Raw genomic sequence first — 17,164 nt, 5'->3', positions numbered from 1 at the left:
TCTGCAGTTTCCAAGCTAGGCTCTGAGTCATCCCACAATAAGGCAGTTGAAAGAACATTTTAGCTCAGACTTAAAGATGCTGAAAGTAATCATAATAAGTTTGAAAGCAAAGAGTGAATCATTTTTAGATACCAGTTTATTCAAGTCATTTACTGTAACTCTTTTGTAATATATGATTAGCTGGCTTATCAACTCATCTGACCCTCAATAGATGTGAGAAACTTATAAAAATATGTAATTTAATTTGAAAGGAATATAGGTCTATATCCTAGTACTCATCCACTAGTACTTTGTCAAAACCTTGGGTATGTGAATTACTCTGTTTCAAATCAATGGAATAATTTTAGATTTAAGTCTCCCCTGGTGGCTCAGTGATAAAGAACCCAGCTGCCAACACAGGAGATGCGGGTTCGATCCCTGGGTTGGGAAGGTCCCCTGGAGAAGGAAATGGCAACTCACTCCAATATTCTTACCCAGAAAATCCCCTGGACAGATGAGCCTGGCGGCCACAGTCCATGAGGTCACAAAAGAGTCAGACACGGCTTAGCAACTAAACAACAGCATCAGCTTTAGACATAATTTACTTAATCTCTTCTGTTAGTTCCATATAATATGACAACAATAATTGTAAATTTAATTCAGAATTTTAATTAATTTACAAATTGTTATAGAATCATAGAAATGGATTATTTTTCATGTGTAACTGAATTTTTCTAAGTTTTCTATTCTGTTTCCCAGGGCTGTTTGTTTCTACCCCAGTGATACCAGACTACCCTCATCATTATAGCTTTTTGCATTTTTAGGAACTGAGGACTTCCCTGGTGGCCCAGTGGTCTCACTGCTAGGGGCACAGGTTTGACTTCTGGTCTGGGAGGCAGTTCTGCATGCTTTGTAGTGTGAACTTCCTCCCCCTGCCAAAAAAAATAATAATAATTCAGTTAAAATGAACATAACATGAAATTAATAATTTTAGGACATACAAGTTACCCACATTCAGTCCATTCACCATGTTGTGTAATCACTACCTGTACCTAGCTTCAAAACATTTTCATCATTCCAAAAGAAAATCCCATATGCATTTAATAGTTCAGTCCCAGCCCCTGTCTCTCTAGACCCTGGAACCATCAATTTGCTTTCTGCCTCTATGGATTTACCTATTCTGTATATTTCATGTATATGGAACTATATAATAGGTGACCTTTTGTGTCTGGCTTCTTTCGTTTAACTGCTTACATGAAACTTTTTAAGGTTCATCCCTATTGTAGCATGTGTCAATGCTTCATTCCTTTTTATAGTTGAAAAATGTTTGACTCTGTGGCTATACCACATTTGTTTGTTCATTCATCAGTTGATGGTCACGTGGATTGTTTCCACCATTTGGCTCCTGTGAAGTGCTGCTATGAATAGAATGCTCTTTAAAGGTTACTTATTTTTTTAATCTCCCACCCACTGCACTATTACCAACGTTGGTCAAATATATTCAATATGAGTCCAATGGGTTCTTTTTCTTGTTCTTTAGTTGTTAAGTCTCATGAGGGTACCTCATAAAAGAAGCTATTCCAGTATTGTTGTTTAGTCACTAAGTCGTGTCTGACTCTTTGTGACCCCATGGACTGTAGCCCATCATTTCCTTCTCCAGGGGTTTGTCCAGATCCAGGGGTCGAACCCAAGTCTCCTGAACTGGCAGGTGAATTCTTTACCACTGGGCCACTAGGGAAGTCCTAAAACGCAGAACCATAGTGTATGGACAGGGACTTAAACCCTGAACCCTCAGATTAAAAGTCTGATGCTCTACCAACTGAGCAACCCAGGCTCTATTCCAGTTTTAGTCAACAGTAATTGTTGGATAATTCTCTATATCTAGCCAAATATTTGTGTTTTCTAATTCTATTAAAATCACTTTAAAATATCAGTTCAGTTCAGTTCAGTCGCTCAGTCGTGTCTGACTCTTTGCAACCCCATGAATCACAGCACACCAGGCCTCCCTGTCCATCACTAACTCCTGGAGTCCACCCAAACCCATGTCCATTGAGTTGGTGATGCCATCCAACCACCTTATCCTCTGTCATCCCCTTCTCCTCCTGCCCTCAATCTTTCCCAGCATCAGGGTTTTTTCCAATGAGTCAGCTCTTCGCATCAGGTGGCCAAAGTACTGGAGTTTCAGCCTCAGCAACAGTCCTTCCAATGAACACCCAGGACTGATCTCCTTCAGGATGGACTGGTTGGATCTCCTTGCAGTCCAAGGGAGTCTCAAGAGTCTTCTCCAGCACCACAGTTCAAAAGCATCAATTCTTCAGTGCTCAGCTTTCTTTATAGTCCAACTCTCACATATATACATGACCACTGGAAAAACCATAGACTTGACTAGACGGACCCTTGTTGACAAAGTAATGTCTCTGCTTTTCAATATGCTGTCTAGGTTGGTCATAACTTTCCTTCCAAGGAGTAAGTGTCTTTTAATTTCATGGCTGGAATCACCATCTGCAGTGGTTTTGGAGCCCAAAAAATAAAGTCAGCCATTGTTTCCACTATTTCCCATGTTTCCCCATCTATTTGCCATGAAGTAATGGGACCGGATGCCTATGCATATAAATCACTCAAAGAAGAAACTGAAAAAACATACTTTGCTGCATGTATTTAAAAAACAACCAATTTATCTAATTTTTTATATTTGACCTCCTTTTTGCTTTAATGAGAAATCTTTTATGTGTACAGTTCATAGCACATAGCACTGGTGAACCTTGCTTTCATTCACTTGGTAATTCCTAGAGATTTTTTCTCAGACTATTCCCTGCATCCACAGGGATTTTTTTTTTTTAATTTTTACAAGAAATTTTGAAAGCTATCTTTTTACTTAGAGCTGAGAATACTGAAGTATCTTCTTAAGGATTCAGATTTGTTTGTGTGGAAAATGAGGGGGGCAGGAAGAGGGAACCAGTTCTCATAATATTGCAAAAAGGCTACTGTTTAATGCTCTTCTTCTCTAAAAATGTTCCTAGCATGTTACAGGGCTTCCCTTGTGGCTCAGACAGTAAAGCATCTGCCTACAGTGCGGGAGACCCGGGTTCGATCCCTGGGTCCTCTGGAGAAGGAAATGGCAACCCACTCCAGTGCTCCTGCCTGGAAAATCCCATGGACGGAGGAGCCTGGTGGGCTACAGTCCATGGGGTGGCTAAGAGTCAGACATGACTGAGCAACTTCACTTCACTTCTCTAAAAATAAATGCAGACCCCCAAAACTTGCAGTTTTTTCCCCTTTAACCTTGAATGCATCACATCCCATCAGTCACTGATTGACATTATTTATCGTCCTAGAACACTTTATAACAACACTTATGTCTGAGCCGCTTTCCCTAATAAGGGCTTTAGATGGACATGGACATGTAATAAATCTAAGCTTTATTCTCAGGTGAAATTACATTTTCTTGGCTTTAGAGAAGCAGTAGTTGGAAAGCTGTCTCTTCTTTCCCTCTTTGGTTATTAATGCCCATGTAAGTGTCTCTTTGCCACCTCTGTGCTGTTGACAGTGTCATTAGCTCAGTCTCAACAGGGACAAAACATTTTATGCATGGAGCAGAGATGCTTTTATACTGCTTGATGAGTTTTCTGGGATTTTAAACACTGCCAGTTTTATTAAAGGTGGATGTTTACACTGTGTAGGAACATTAATTGCATTTGGTTCAAAGCAACCATTGTGAGAAGCTTGTTTTTTAAAGAATAACTATATTTTCTTTTATTAAACTTCTTTATGGAGGTTTCTTGCTTTATCACCATTACTTTTCTAGGGTTGTCTACATTTGCAGTCTGGCCAAAGAAAAGATAAGTTCTAAGTTGTATGCAAACATTCAACAGGCAATGCTAAAACTGTTTGCAAGATAGCCTTTTGGAGAATAGTGCTTTCTATTACAAGCTGTTTGTGCACTCCAAACTCATGTTGAAACCCTACCCTCTCTCCTCATGTCATGGTATTAAGAGGTAGGGTCTTATGGAGGCAATTAGGATTAGATGAGGTCATGAGGATAGAGCCCTCATGAGTGGGATTAACACCCTGGTACGAGCATTTGCTCGCTTTCTCTGCTCTGCCATGTGAGGATACCAGGCAAAGATGCCTGTCCACAGCCCAGAAGACGGCTCCCACCACAACCGGACCATGCTGGCTCCCTGATCCCAGACTTTCGGCCTCCAGGACTGCAAGAAATAAACTTGTGCTGTTCATAAGTCACTCCATGTATAGTACGTTTGTTATAGCAACCTGAATGGACTAAGAATTTGCTTTCCACTTAGAGTCTCTTATTTCATTATTGTTGCTAAAACAAAAAGAATGTTCTTAATAAGCCATTTAGTGCATTTTAAAGAAAAGAATTATTTATCTATTGCTCTCATGTTTGAAATTGTCTTATATCTTCCTTGGTCAACAAAAGTCAAGTCAGTGTTCTGTGGCCTGAGTGTAGGTGTTATATATACCCCCTGCACACAGGATAAAGGTCCGTACATGATGCAGAGTTTCAGAAAGAGGTACGCATGAGTCCCTTCCATCGTCATGCTGCGGACGTAAAATGAGATGAAGTGACTTGCCCGAGGTCATGAATATATTCAATGACAATACTGGCAGAAGCATACTATCTACACACCCCAAGTGTTCTTTTTTTTTTTTCCACAGTGTTTTTGGTGTGAAACTATAAAGAATTGCACGGGGCATGGCAGGGGGCAGATGACATCAATCTTGAAGCGATTCTCCACTTATGTGACTGTTGACTCCACCAAGAAATAAAGAGTGGTAATTGTTTTACTGTTAAAAATTGTGTAAATGTGAACTTTTAAAATAGTCTAGCTTTTTATAATCAAGTTCTCCTACCTAATATTGTAGAAAAGAAAGGTGAAGATGTATAGTAACTTATAAAATAAGCAGTGATAGCAATTTGATAAATAGATTTTGTATTTCATCTAAGCGTTGCTCCTATAGATAATATGTAGCAACAGGAAGAGTGGAATAAACCATCTGAGTTGAAAGCTGTAGAAGAAAGGCACTTAGTTGGAAGCTTGTATATTAAATGAAAATGTTTGTACTAGAAGAGTTTGATTTTTGCATGCATGGTGACAGGCAATTAATTTCTTGACTATTCTAACTCATTTTTTTTTTTAATTTGAAACTAAACATCTGGCGTTTGAAATAATTCTTTAAAATGCAACTTATAGATAAGTCTACTTAGAATTCAGTAAACTGAGGGCATTGGGTAGAGTTATGAAAAAAATCTATGTTTATAAACACCATGACGTCTTTCCCTGCCCTCAACTCTCTTCCTATGTCTAATGCATCTGTCAGGGGACTTCTTTTCAAGAAGTCATTTAATAAGGAGTTACTATGTGCCAGGTTATCATACTGGGTGATTCACACAGATTATTGTATTTAGTTTTCAAAACTACCCTGTGGGTGAAGGCTAACTGGAGCTGCTATGAAGCCTTTTATGATGTGGAACCCACTCTGAATTGACAACTCAAACCTGGTGTACTTTGGTCCAGAATCCAGAAAATACCCAGCAAGCAGTGTGCCTCTCTCTTTGTGGTAAGTGATAGAAGATATAGCTAGTTTCTGTCACTTTCTAAGTAATATCCTGACATTGCCTAGTCATAGACCCCTGAAACTTCTCTAGTTTATCTTCTACCCTCTGGTGTGCATGGATCTTATTAAGGCACATAGGATTCTTTATTTCTAATCCCAAAATGCATTTAATACATGTGGATTATCAGTATAACAAACAATCCAGTGTAACATTCCACAGCATATAAAGACTGTAGGGACTATGTGATGAGAGAGGGCTGAAAACAGAATGGTAAAGATACACTTTGTCTCTGAGAAGCCAACTGCTTCTAATTATCTTTGTTAGATTTTCAAAATAATAGGTTAAATCAATAGCTTTATACTAGCTACTGGGGACCACAGTGATTTTTCCTTATCCAGAACTGCAAATTAAGTCTGTGATAAGGCTCAGTCTTTCTCCAAGACTTACCAAGCTTTGCACCAGCCAACTAGGCTATTGAAATGGACATACGGTATGAATCAACTTCTCTGCATTTAAAAAATCTTTTATTATGGATTTCAGGTTTTCAGTTCCACTCAGTTCCACTTCGGCAGTGGTATCACTTTTAGATGTATTTTAAGGAAGGTGGGAAAGAAAGGGTGAGGGGAGGAGACACTTTAGTGAAAGCAGAGAGAATAGCTATATGGAGAGGACAGCCCGACAGAGGCTGTGACATTCAGAAGCGATGGCACCAACTCCCAACCTCCAGCAAGGACCTGGGAAAATACGCAATGCCCTGAACTCATCTTTCTTTAAGACCCTCCCAAAGTGCTGGTGCCTCCTATTGGCCAAACCAGCCAGAAGGCAGAGGAGGCTGCAGCTATCGGGCATAGCGATCAGCCTCTGGGAGAGCAAGCAGAATAAATAAAAATGGAGAGCATGATGGATGGGAATGCTGACTACTGAAAATAACCAAAACACAGGCCAGTCACAGTGGTAAGTACATTGATGCTAGCTGTTAAGAGGGAAATGAACAAGACTGTAAAATCATAACGTTTACAGCATCTTGCAGATTTCTCTCAAGCATTAGTCTTGGTCTACATTTTACGGACTCTGTTCTTAAATGTCACTAGAAGCTCAATTGAACTTCTGTGTCCAGTTTTGAATTCTGTACTTGGGATCACCTCTTCCATCCTTCTCTTTGTTTAAAGCTGGTCATTTGACCCGTTCCTTCAGAATGGCCATATTTTAAAGCATCTAGATCTGAAGATGCAAAATAAATAAATAAAGTAAAATAAAATAAAACGCTTTGGTTTCTAGAATCTGGGTAAATACCATTCCGCCGAAGCTCTTCTCCGTTAAAAATCTGCTCATATCTGTCTTCTTTCCTCAAGGTTTGACTAGTGATTATTTCTGTTCTCTCATTTGGTTGGATGAAAGTATTTGAGGATGACACTTGGAAGAACATTATGCCTCCATTAGCCATTTTAAAAATAACTATATTTGCTTGTTACTGTTTTTTGTGTCATGTAATCAAATATTTACCTCCTCCACAGCACACAGCAGCAATAGCTGTTCTTAAAGCCATTTATTTGCTTCTACAGTAAAGTTGTCCTGACCAGTTCTTTTTTTTTAATGTCCAAAGATGTGTGTTTTACAGTTACATGTCGGAGGGAACTGCTGCCAACCAAGTGGTATGCAGTGGAGAAGTTCTTGTTCTGTTTTGTTCAGTTTTGTGTTTCTAGGTGCATTTTTGAGCTAATAGATCTTGAAATACCAAAATCATGTAGGTGGAATATAATGAACAACTATTTCTAAATCATAAATAAGCTGTGAGTACTAAACTGAGATTCCAAATACTTTTAAAACATAATAAAGCAATACCTCTTTAATTGTCCATTTCAGAGACAGCCCATCACCAATTAAATGTTGCTTGCCTCACATTGAACTCTTAACTAGTGCAGGGGAATTGACATTCCAGAAGAAAGATACTCTGAAGACTAGCAAGAATTCTCATTCTTTTGTAAATTTATATAGGCTTGAGTTTAATATCTAAATGAAAGTTTAAAGAAAACATATTAAAACTTAGAACATATATTTTCTCTTGCATTGGTTAAGGGACTTTGGACTACAAAAGAAAAAAGAAAACAATGAAATCACCCATGATAAAACATCTGGTTGAATTTTGCTAGATCTTTATATTTTAAACATTTCTGCTTTCCTTATTTGAATGAATAATGTTTATGTGGGATAATTGCTATCGTTGATAATGCTGATCTTTCAAAAGAGAGCATTGCATTGTTTGTGGAACCTTAATAATGTAGGAAATTGGTTTTTTCAATTCAGTTTACTTGCTCAAACTTTTTGGTGAACATTGCATACCCTAGCAGAAATGGTGTGGTTTAGAAAGTTGATATTCCAGTTCTCAGTGATTCAAACTCTCTATTCAGCCAAACCCAGGGTGACAGTGTCTGTTGGAACATTGAACTTCTTGTCCAATAAGTGCATCCCTTAAAGAAAGGAATTTGGGCAAAGTCTGGCGAAACTGTAAATAAAACACAGCGTTTAGTTACATCAGGATGGGCTCCCACAAGAATTAAATGAATGCTTGTCCCTCAGGGGAAACTGCAACCACTAAAGACAAAATTTAGGGCTGTTTTTAAGTGAAGAAGAATAATCTTGTTTGATTTTATTACATACAGATTTTGCTTTTACAAAATGTGGAACAGATGGAAAAATTCAATTACCATAGTTGTTTTTACATATCTATTCCATTTGAAAGATAAATATGAAGATGAAGATAATTTCCAAATTACTGTTAATTTGTGTGTTTTAGTGAAGATCAGCTGGTATATTATTCCTTAGATAATGAAGCATTTTAAAAGAATTTTTTATTATGGCAAATTCTAATTGCATAAAAAATAGAACAGTATAATGAAATCCCATTACTCATCATTAAGCTTTAACAATCTTGAGCACAGAATTAATATTTTCATAACATAATTTCAGAAAATTTGAGAACTATGAGGTCTACAAGGTATCAGTCCAACGGTATGACAGTATTTTGCAGATACGGCTGTTGAGAGCTAAAGGAGGTGAGTGACAGCCGCGTAAAGGGCTTAGATCCATTCCTGGAAGGTGGTAGGTCACCACTGCTATTGGTAGTAGGGAAATTTCAGCTTTGGTGAAAAATCTCTGTCAGAAGTAGAAGAACTTAGGGAAATAGATGAGAAGCACAGATGTCTAAATCCCCAAAGGAAGGTGGAAACAACATTTGGAACCACCAGCTCTCAGAGAGGGGTGATCTGAAGTGGCCATTGTGCAACCAAGTCCCCAGGTCCAGTAGTTCTATAAGCTGGACATCGCCAGCAGGCTGACACTCCGGGCTGGGCACTGCTCTGGTTGCCCCGGGAGCCAGCTCCTCTGTGCTGGAATTGTGGGTAGAGAAGAGCTGATGTGAGAGACAGATACCAAGGGGGAAGAAAAGAGAGGCGGAAGCTAAGATCAGAACCAGAGATCGGTTTTGATTTCTCTCCCACGAGGTTTTTAAAAATGCTATCTAAAAGGACTTTGGTGATTACCTCCTTGTTTATGCATGAATTTTTTATGTAAATGTCAGGTGGTATGCAACTTCTTGTAAGCTAGAAACATTTGGAAGCCAATACCCATGCTTGTGTAGTAGAATCTTCACTGAGATTTTTAATCTAGGCAGGGCCTAAAGTTCCAGTAAATAGGACTGGCCCAAAACTCTGACACGCATGTGCAAGTCTACTTTGAATCCAAGGTGCTAGGATTGTTTATGGACCAACTTCCTTTGAAGATAAAATGAGACAAGTTAAAGTCTCATGTGTCTTTTATAGGGACCTTCGGCCTTTAAAATATTACTTTTCTTTCTAATTTTTTTTTTCTCTAAAGGTGCTCATTAGGTAATAATCCCTTAGGCATGTCTTCAGATTTCCCTTTTCAGATTATAAAAACTGGATCATTTTTGGCCATTTTCTAATTTCACAAATGAAAACATAATATTCTAAAAATAATGTCACCCTATAAAACAAAATACTTAAAATCTGGCCAAATATTTTGCTTATTTCTTCTATTTAAACACCTGTGTTTTATAAAATCTCAAATCCTGTTGTAGTCCCTGCGTATTCATAAAGAATATTTAATTTAGGCTACTATTTAGTCAATTGGTAGGAGACATCTTACTATTAATACAGTTTGTTGTTTTAGAAACTCACACCAGCATATTAGCAACATAGAATTCAGAACTGAGTTTTTAGTTGTTGTTCAGTCGCCCTGTCGTGTCTAACTCTGCGACCCCATGTACTGTGGCATGCCAGGCCTCCTTGTCCTTCACCATCTCCTGAAGTTTGCCCAAGTTCATGTCCATTGCATTGGTGATGCCATCCAGCCATCTCATCATCTGTTGCTGCCTTCTCCTTCTGCCCTCAATTTTTCCCAGCATCAGGGACTTTTCCAATGAGTTGGCTGTTCACATTAGATGACCAAAATACTAGAGCTTCAGCTCAGCATCAGTCCTTCCAACGAGTTTTCAGGGTTGATTTCCCGTAAGATTGACTGGTTTGATCTTGCTGTCCAAGGGCCTCTCAGGAGTCTTCTCCAGCACCACAGTCAGAAGGCATCATTCTTTGGCACTCCACCTTCTTTACGGTCCAACTCTCTCAACCGTACATGACCACTGGGAAGACCACAGCCTGGACTATACGGACCTGTCAGTGGGGTAATGTCTCTGCTTTTCAACACACTGTCTAGGTTTGTCATAGCTATGATACCAAGAAGCAATTATCTTCTTATTTCATGGTTGCACTCACCATCCACAGAGATTTTGGAGCTCAAGGAGAGGAAATTTGTCACTACTTTCACCTTTTCCCCTTCTATATGCCATGAAGTAATAGGGCTGGTTGCCATGATCTTAGTCTTGCTAATATTTGGCTTTAGGCTGGCTGTTTCACTCTCCTCCTTCCCCTCATCAAGAGGCTCTTTAGTTCCTCTTTGCTTTCTGCTGTTAGGGTGGTATCATCTGCATATCTGAGGTTGTTGGTTTCTCCCACCTATTTTGATTCCAGCTTGTAACTCATCCAGCCTGGCATTTCTCATGATGTGTTCACTGTATAGATTAAGCAAACAGGGTGGCAGCAGACAGCCCTGTCGAACTCCTTTCTCAGTCCTGAACCAATCATTTGTTCCATACAGGGTTCTAATTGTTGCTTCTTGATACACATACAGGTTTCTCAGGAGACAGTTTAGGAGTAGTTTAAATCAAACAACAGAATTTTTATGAGAGTCAAAGTATCTAAAATGAAACTTGAACACTTACCCTGTCCATCACCAACTCCGGAGCTTGCTCAAACTCATGTCCATCGAATCGGTGATGCCATCCAACTATCTCATCCTCTGTTGTCCCCTTCTCCTCCTGCCTTCAATCTTTCCCAGCATCAGGGTCTTTTCCAGTGAGTCAGTTCTTTGCATCAGGTGGCCAAAATTGGAGTTACAGCTTCAGCATCAGTCCTTCCAATGAATATTCAGGATTGATTTCCTTTAGCATTGTTTGATAGTTTGATCCCCTTGCAGTCCAAGGGACTCTCAAGAGTCTTCTCCAACACCACAGTTCAAAAGCATCAGTTCTTCAGCACTTCACCCTCTTTATGGTCCAGCTCTCACATCCATACACGGAGAAGGCAATGGCAACCCACTTCAGTATTCTTGCCTGGAAAATCCCATGGATGGAGGAGGCTGGTAGGCTGCAGTTCAAGGGGTCATTAACAGTTGGACATGACTGAGCGACTTCACTTTCACTTTTCACTGTCATGCATTGGCAAAGGAAATGGCAACCCACTCCAGTGTTCTTGCCTGGAGAATCCCAGGGACGGGGGAGCCTGGTGGGCTGCCGTCTGTGGGGTCGCACAGAGTCAGACATGACTGAAGTGACTTAGTAGCAGCAGCACATCTATACATGACCACTGGAAAAACCATAGCCTTAACTAGATGGACCTTTGTTGGCAAGGTAATGTCTCTGCTTTTTAATATGCTTTCTAGGTTGGTCATACTTTTCTTCCAAGCAGTCTTAATTTCAAGGCTGCGGTCACTGTCCACAGTGATTTTGGAGCCCAAGAAAATAAAGTCTGCCACCTTTTCCATTGTTTCCCCATCTATTTGCCATGAAGTGATGGGACCAGATGCCATGATCTTAGTTTTCTGAATGTTGAGTTTTAAACCAGCTTTTTCACTCTCTTCTTTCACTTTCATCAAGAAGCTCTTTGGTTCTTCTTCACTTTCTGCCATTAGGGTATTGTCATCTACATATCTGAGTTTATTTACACCATTATGCAGGTTCAAGTCTCCTTTTGAAATCTGCTTTGTTGCTGCACAACCTCAAAACATTTGCCGAATCCTGTTGTTTAGTATTTGTCTTCTCTTGTGAAGGAAGATTTTGTGTCTTGTGAAGGAAACACCACTTTGGTCTAATGATATGTCTTGTGTCTAGGCAAGTGCTTTGGCTACAAGAGTTACATAATAAACATTTGTTAGTGCAATGATTTTTTTCTTCATATTTCCTCTTCTGAACACCAAAGCAGATAGAGTCTCCAAAACATTTTACCTGGCCTGCTAAATGCAGTCACTTTACCTTGGTTGAGCTTTCAGTCTTCAGCTTCTTTCTGTTCCTCCAACTTATCAAGCATGTTGCTGCCCCAGGGCCTTTGCACTTAACTGATCACTTGGAAGAAACAGTCTTCTCCCAGAGGGCCACATTTCTTACTGCCACATCTCTCTTGGATCCCTGATCAAATACTCCTATCAGTGAGAATGTCTATTTAAAACAGCAGACCCTCTGCACCCATGACTCCCTATCTGGTTATTGAAATTTCCATTCCTCTCTTTAAAGTTCAGCTTAATTACTTAGTGATATCTCAGGCTGATATCAGTGAGATGAAAGTGCATGTAGGCATAGAAGTAAGGGGTCAAATCATACAATGCCTGAGAGACAGTTTTGAGAATTATAACTTTTGCTATAAATGGGAGAAGGAGCTATTGAAGGAGGGAAATGAGCAGGGAGATCAGTTAGAAGGATATTTACTACTCTAGGTGAGGGAGAGAGAGAGAATGGTGTCTTGGAACTCGGTGTTAACAGAGGAAGATACAGATGAAATATGTCAGTGAAATAGATGTAGGGTATGAGAGGAGAGGAGTCTAGAATGACCTTAAGGACTATGGCTTGAGAAATTTGAAAGGTGGATTTTTTATTTACTAGGTTGAGAAAAACTTTAGGGGAAGAGTTATTAATGGGATGATAAAGATTTCAATCTAGGACATGTTAAGTTTGAGAAATCTATTTGATATTTAAGTTGAAGGTGACAAATAACCAAAGAGAAGGATGAAGTAGATAGTTACATGTGAAATTCTGACATTTAGGCAATAAATCCAGACTTGGGGCATGGATATAGAAGTTGTCAATGTGTGTGTGGTGTGCAAAGCCATGAGGCTGGGAGAGATCACCGAGGAGTGAGGTCAAATAGAGAAGAGCTTCAGACTGAGCCCCAGGACACCTCAGCACTAAGACGGGAAGAAACCAGCAAAGGAGACTAGGAGAAAACAGTCGATATGATGGGAACAGAAGGAGTGGAGTGAGCTGCCTCAGAAGACAAGGGAAACTGTTTCAAGGAGAAAGGGGCGATCAACTGGGCCAGTACACAGTACATTTTACAAAATGTTTTAGTTTTAATCTTGTTTTTTAAGTTTTTATTTTGTATTGGAGTATAGCTGATTAGCAGTGCTGTTGATCATTTCATGCAGACAACAAAGGGCTCAGCCATACATGTACATGTATCTGTTCTCCCCTAAACGTCCTTCCCATCTGGGCTGCCACAGAACATTGAGTTCCCTGTGCTATACAGTCGGTCCTTGTGGGTTATCTGTTTTAAATATAGCAGTGTGTACTGGTAGATCCCAAACTCCCTATCTCTTCCCCCTATCCTCCCTCTGGCAATCATAGTTCATTGTCTAGGTCTGTGAGTCTGTCTATTTTGTAAATACGTTCGTCTGTATAATTTCTGATTAGATGCTGCATGTAAAGGATTTCCTGCAATGTCTCTCCTTCTCTGTCTGACCGACTTCACTTCATTTTACAATCTCTAAGTCCATCCATGTTGCTGCAAGTGGCATCGTTTCATTCTTTTTATGGTCGAGTAATATTCCATGGTATATATGTGCCACATCTTTATCCTTTCCTCTCTCGATGGACACTTAGGTTGCTTCCTTGTCTTGGCTATTGTAAACAGTGCTGCGATGAACATTGGGGTGCAGTATCCTTTCAGACCATGTTTTTCTCCATATATATTATATGCCCGAGTGGGATTGCAGGGTCATATGATAGCTGCATAGTTTTCTAAGAATCCCCCATTCTGTTCTCCAACAAAGGTCCGTCTAGTCAAAGCTATGGTTTTTCCAGTAGTCGTGTATGGATGTGAGAGTTGGACTATAAAGAAAGCTGAGTGCTGAAGAATTGATGCTTTTGAACTGTGGTGCTGGAGAAGACTCTTGAGAGTCCCTTGAACTGCAAGGGGATCCAACCAGTTGATCCTAAAGGAAATCAATCCTGAATATTCATTGGAAGGACTGATGCTGAAGCTGTAACTCCAATTTTGGCTACCTGATGCAAAGAACTGACTCGTTGGAAAAGACCCTGATGCCAGGAAAGATTGAAGGCAGGAGGAGAAGGGGATGACAGAGGATGAGATGGCTGGATGGCATCACTGACTCGATGGACGTGCGTTTGAGTAAGCTCCAGGAGTTGGTGATGGACAGGGAAGCCTGGCGTGCTGCAGTCCACGGGGTCACAGAGGGTTGGACACGACTGAGAGACTGAACTGACCTGAGCTGAATGCTGCTCTCCATAGCGGTTGTATCAATTTACGTTCCCACCGAGAGTGTAGAAGTTTTCCCTTCTCTTCACAGCCTTTCCAGCATTAATTGTTGGTTGATGATGAATCATATAAGGTTTGGATTGAGAAAAATAGAGGTCTCTTCCAGTCTTTAAAAAAATAGTTTTGGTGGAGGACAAAATCTGGTGTTCAAAGGATCTGACAGGATGTAATCCAAGAAAAGAAAATACGTACACAGAGGACAAGAGTGTGAGACAGACTTTGGAGACAAGTACTTCCCTTTCTAAATAAGAATTAATGAGCAGTTCCTGGCCATTGAAAACGCATTACCTGGCGTACATGTGGGATGCATATAAGTATGCATATATTTATGTGTGTGTGTGTGTATGAATATAGACCAAAGTTTAAGAGTAGGACAGTAACATGTCCAAAATTATGCTTTAAAAAATTATGGTAGTATCAGTATCAGCAATGAATTTAGAAGACATAATGATCTCTCTAAGGCAATAGTGAACTGAATTTTAAAAACTAAAGCTGAATTCAGCTTAACATTTCTCATGTTTCTTTAGATTTTTATTCAAACAAGCAGAGTTGACAGAAAACAGTCTTGAGAAACATGGGTAGTGAAATAATTGAAAGTACATGTTTTGAGCATGAAATTACGGAAAATCAGATTACAGGCTTAGATTTAATGTTTGGGTGTTTTATAAAATCTGAAAAATATATAGAAAACATTCATTTTGAAATTATTGAGAAGATTGTACTTCATAATTTATGGCAAAGATGTTTACTAGTTCACATAATATAAAAGTCAATGTTTAACTATTTCTATTTCTGCTTTATTGACTATACCGAAGCCTTGGACTATGTGGATCACCACAAACTGTTCAAAATTCTGAAAGAGATGGGTACCAGACCACCTGACCTGCCTCTTGAGAAACCTGTGTGCAGGTCAGGAAGCAACAGTTAGAACTGGACATGGAACAACAGACTGTTTCCCAATAGGAATAGGAGTACATCAAAGCTGTATATTGTCACCCTGCTTATTTAACTTATATGCAGAGTACATCATGAGAAACGCTGGACTGGAAGAAGGACAAGCTAGAATCAAGACTGCCAGCAGAAATATCAGTAACCTCAGATATGCAGGTGATATCACACTTATGGCAGAAAGTGAAGAAGAACTAAAGAGCCTCTGGATGGAAGGAGAATGAAAAAGTTGGTTTAAAGTTCAACATTCAGAAAACGAAGATCATGGCATCTGGTCCCATCATTTCATGGCAAATAGATGGGGAAACAGTGAGAGACTTTATTTTTGGGGGCCCCAAAATCACTGCAGATGGTGACTGCAGCCATGACATTAAAAGACACTTACTCATTGGAAGAAAAGATCGACCTAGACAGCATATTAAAAAGCAGAGACATTACTTTGCCAACAAAGGTCCATCTAGTCAAAGCTGTGGTTTTTCCAGTACTCATGCATGTATGGATGTGAGAGTTGGACCATAAAGAAGGCTAAGTGCTGAAGAATTGATGCTTTTGAATTGTTGGAGAAGACTCTTGAGAGTCCCTTGGACTGCAAGGAGATCCAACCAATCTATCCTAAAGGAAATCCTGAATATTCATTGGAAGGACTGGTGTTGAAGCTGAAACTCCAATACTTTGGCCACCTGATGCAAAGAACTGACTCATTGGAAAAGACCCTGATGCTGGGAAAGGTTGAAGACAGGAGGAGAAGGGGACGATAGAATTAGATGGTTGGATGGCATCACCGACTCAATGGGCATGAGTTTGAGTAAATTCTGGGAGTTGGTGATGGACAGGGAATCCTGGCATGCTGCAGTCCATGGGGTTGCAAAGAGTCGGACTCGACTGAGCGACTGAACTGAACTGACTGAAATGTTTAACGACAAAAAATGTTTCATATGTGGTCTGGTGAAATTGCTGTGAAGTGTTCATTCCTTAAATATATTTCTGTGTGTATTTTCATGGTCCAGGAGTCACTAACGTAAAGCAGATTTTTAACAGACCCTGTACATTTGACACCACTGTCATGGGACTAATGCATAATGATGTATCCATATATGATCAGTGATATAATCATTTGATGTACATGTTAATGTTTAGTAACTTATACCCAGAAACTAGTGATATTATAAACTGATTTTCCAAAATCATGATATAGTGATTGGAACATTGGATTAACTCTCAGGAAAATTAGATCTGGTTAACAACTCTGGACCTCAGTTTCATTATCTCAGAAAAATTGTATTTACCTTGTCTACTTTTTAAGGTTGGAAAGAAGCATCAAAGAAAAAAAAGATAGAGCCTCTTTCAATGTGTCATTAATATTCCTTAATATTTTAATACTAATTTACATTAATAAAATTTAAATTAATTTCTGTTATTTCTGAGTATTGTAAATTGTGCTAAAATGTGCATATTACAACATGAATGTATATGTATGTGTGTTTAAAAAATAAATATCAGTGGAACAAGAAAGGATATTTTGGTATCTCATTTTTATTTGTTTCAGCAGATGTATTAGATTTTAAAATAGTAATATGAAACTCAAGCTGGAATTAAGTTGCTGAAATATTTTATAAAGTATCTTATTACAACCAAAATCAGAGATCAAGTGTCACTTAGCTTTGGAAAACAAGCTTTGTTTATTAAAAGAAAACCAATCCATTCGTCTTTCATAATACTAATGATAAGCCCATGTTATTTTTCCTCATATGTTTGC

General features: G+C 39.2%; 1 long non-coding RNA gene and 1 other non-coding gene across 2 annotated transcripts in view; one reads left to right on the top strand and one right to left on the bottom strand.

Moving 5' to 3' along the window:
• LOC133071624 (uncharacterized) overlaps positions 1 to 16,834 on the top strand; it is a 60,665-nt gene extending 43,831 nt beyond the window's left edge. The window contains exons 3-5 of the long non-coding RNA XR_009696486.1: positions 4,660 to 4,776; positions 5,411 to 5,562; positions 15,276 to 16,834. This is a non-coding gene — a long non-coding RNA (uncharacterized LOC133071624). The remainder of the gene's footprint in view (positions 1 to 4,659; positions 4,777 to 5,410; positions 5,563 to 15,275) is intronic.
• On the bottom strand, positions 1,741 to 1,813 carry TRNAK-UUU (transfer RNA lysine (anticodon UUU)). Its single transcript has one exon. It is a non-coding gene; the product is annotated as a tRNA-Lys (tRNA).
• Positions 16,835 to 17,164: the final 330 nt, after the last annotated feature.

The sequence above is a fragment of the Dama dama genome, chromosome 17 (genome assembly GCF_033118175.1).
Source record: "Dama dama isolate Ldn47 chromosome 17, ASM3311817v1, whole genome shotgun sequence".
Lineage (NCBI taxonomy): Eukaryota > Metazoa > Chordata > Mammalia > Artiodactyla > Cervidae > Dama > Dama dama.
This window is presented reverse-complemented; position numbering and strand designations above follow the sequence as displayed.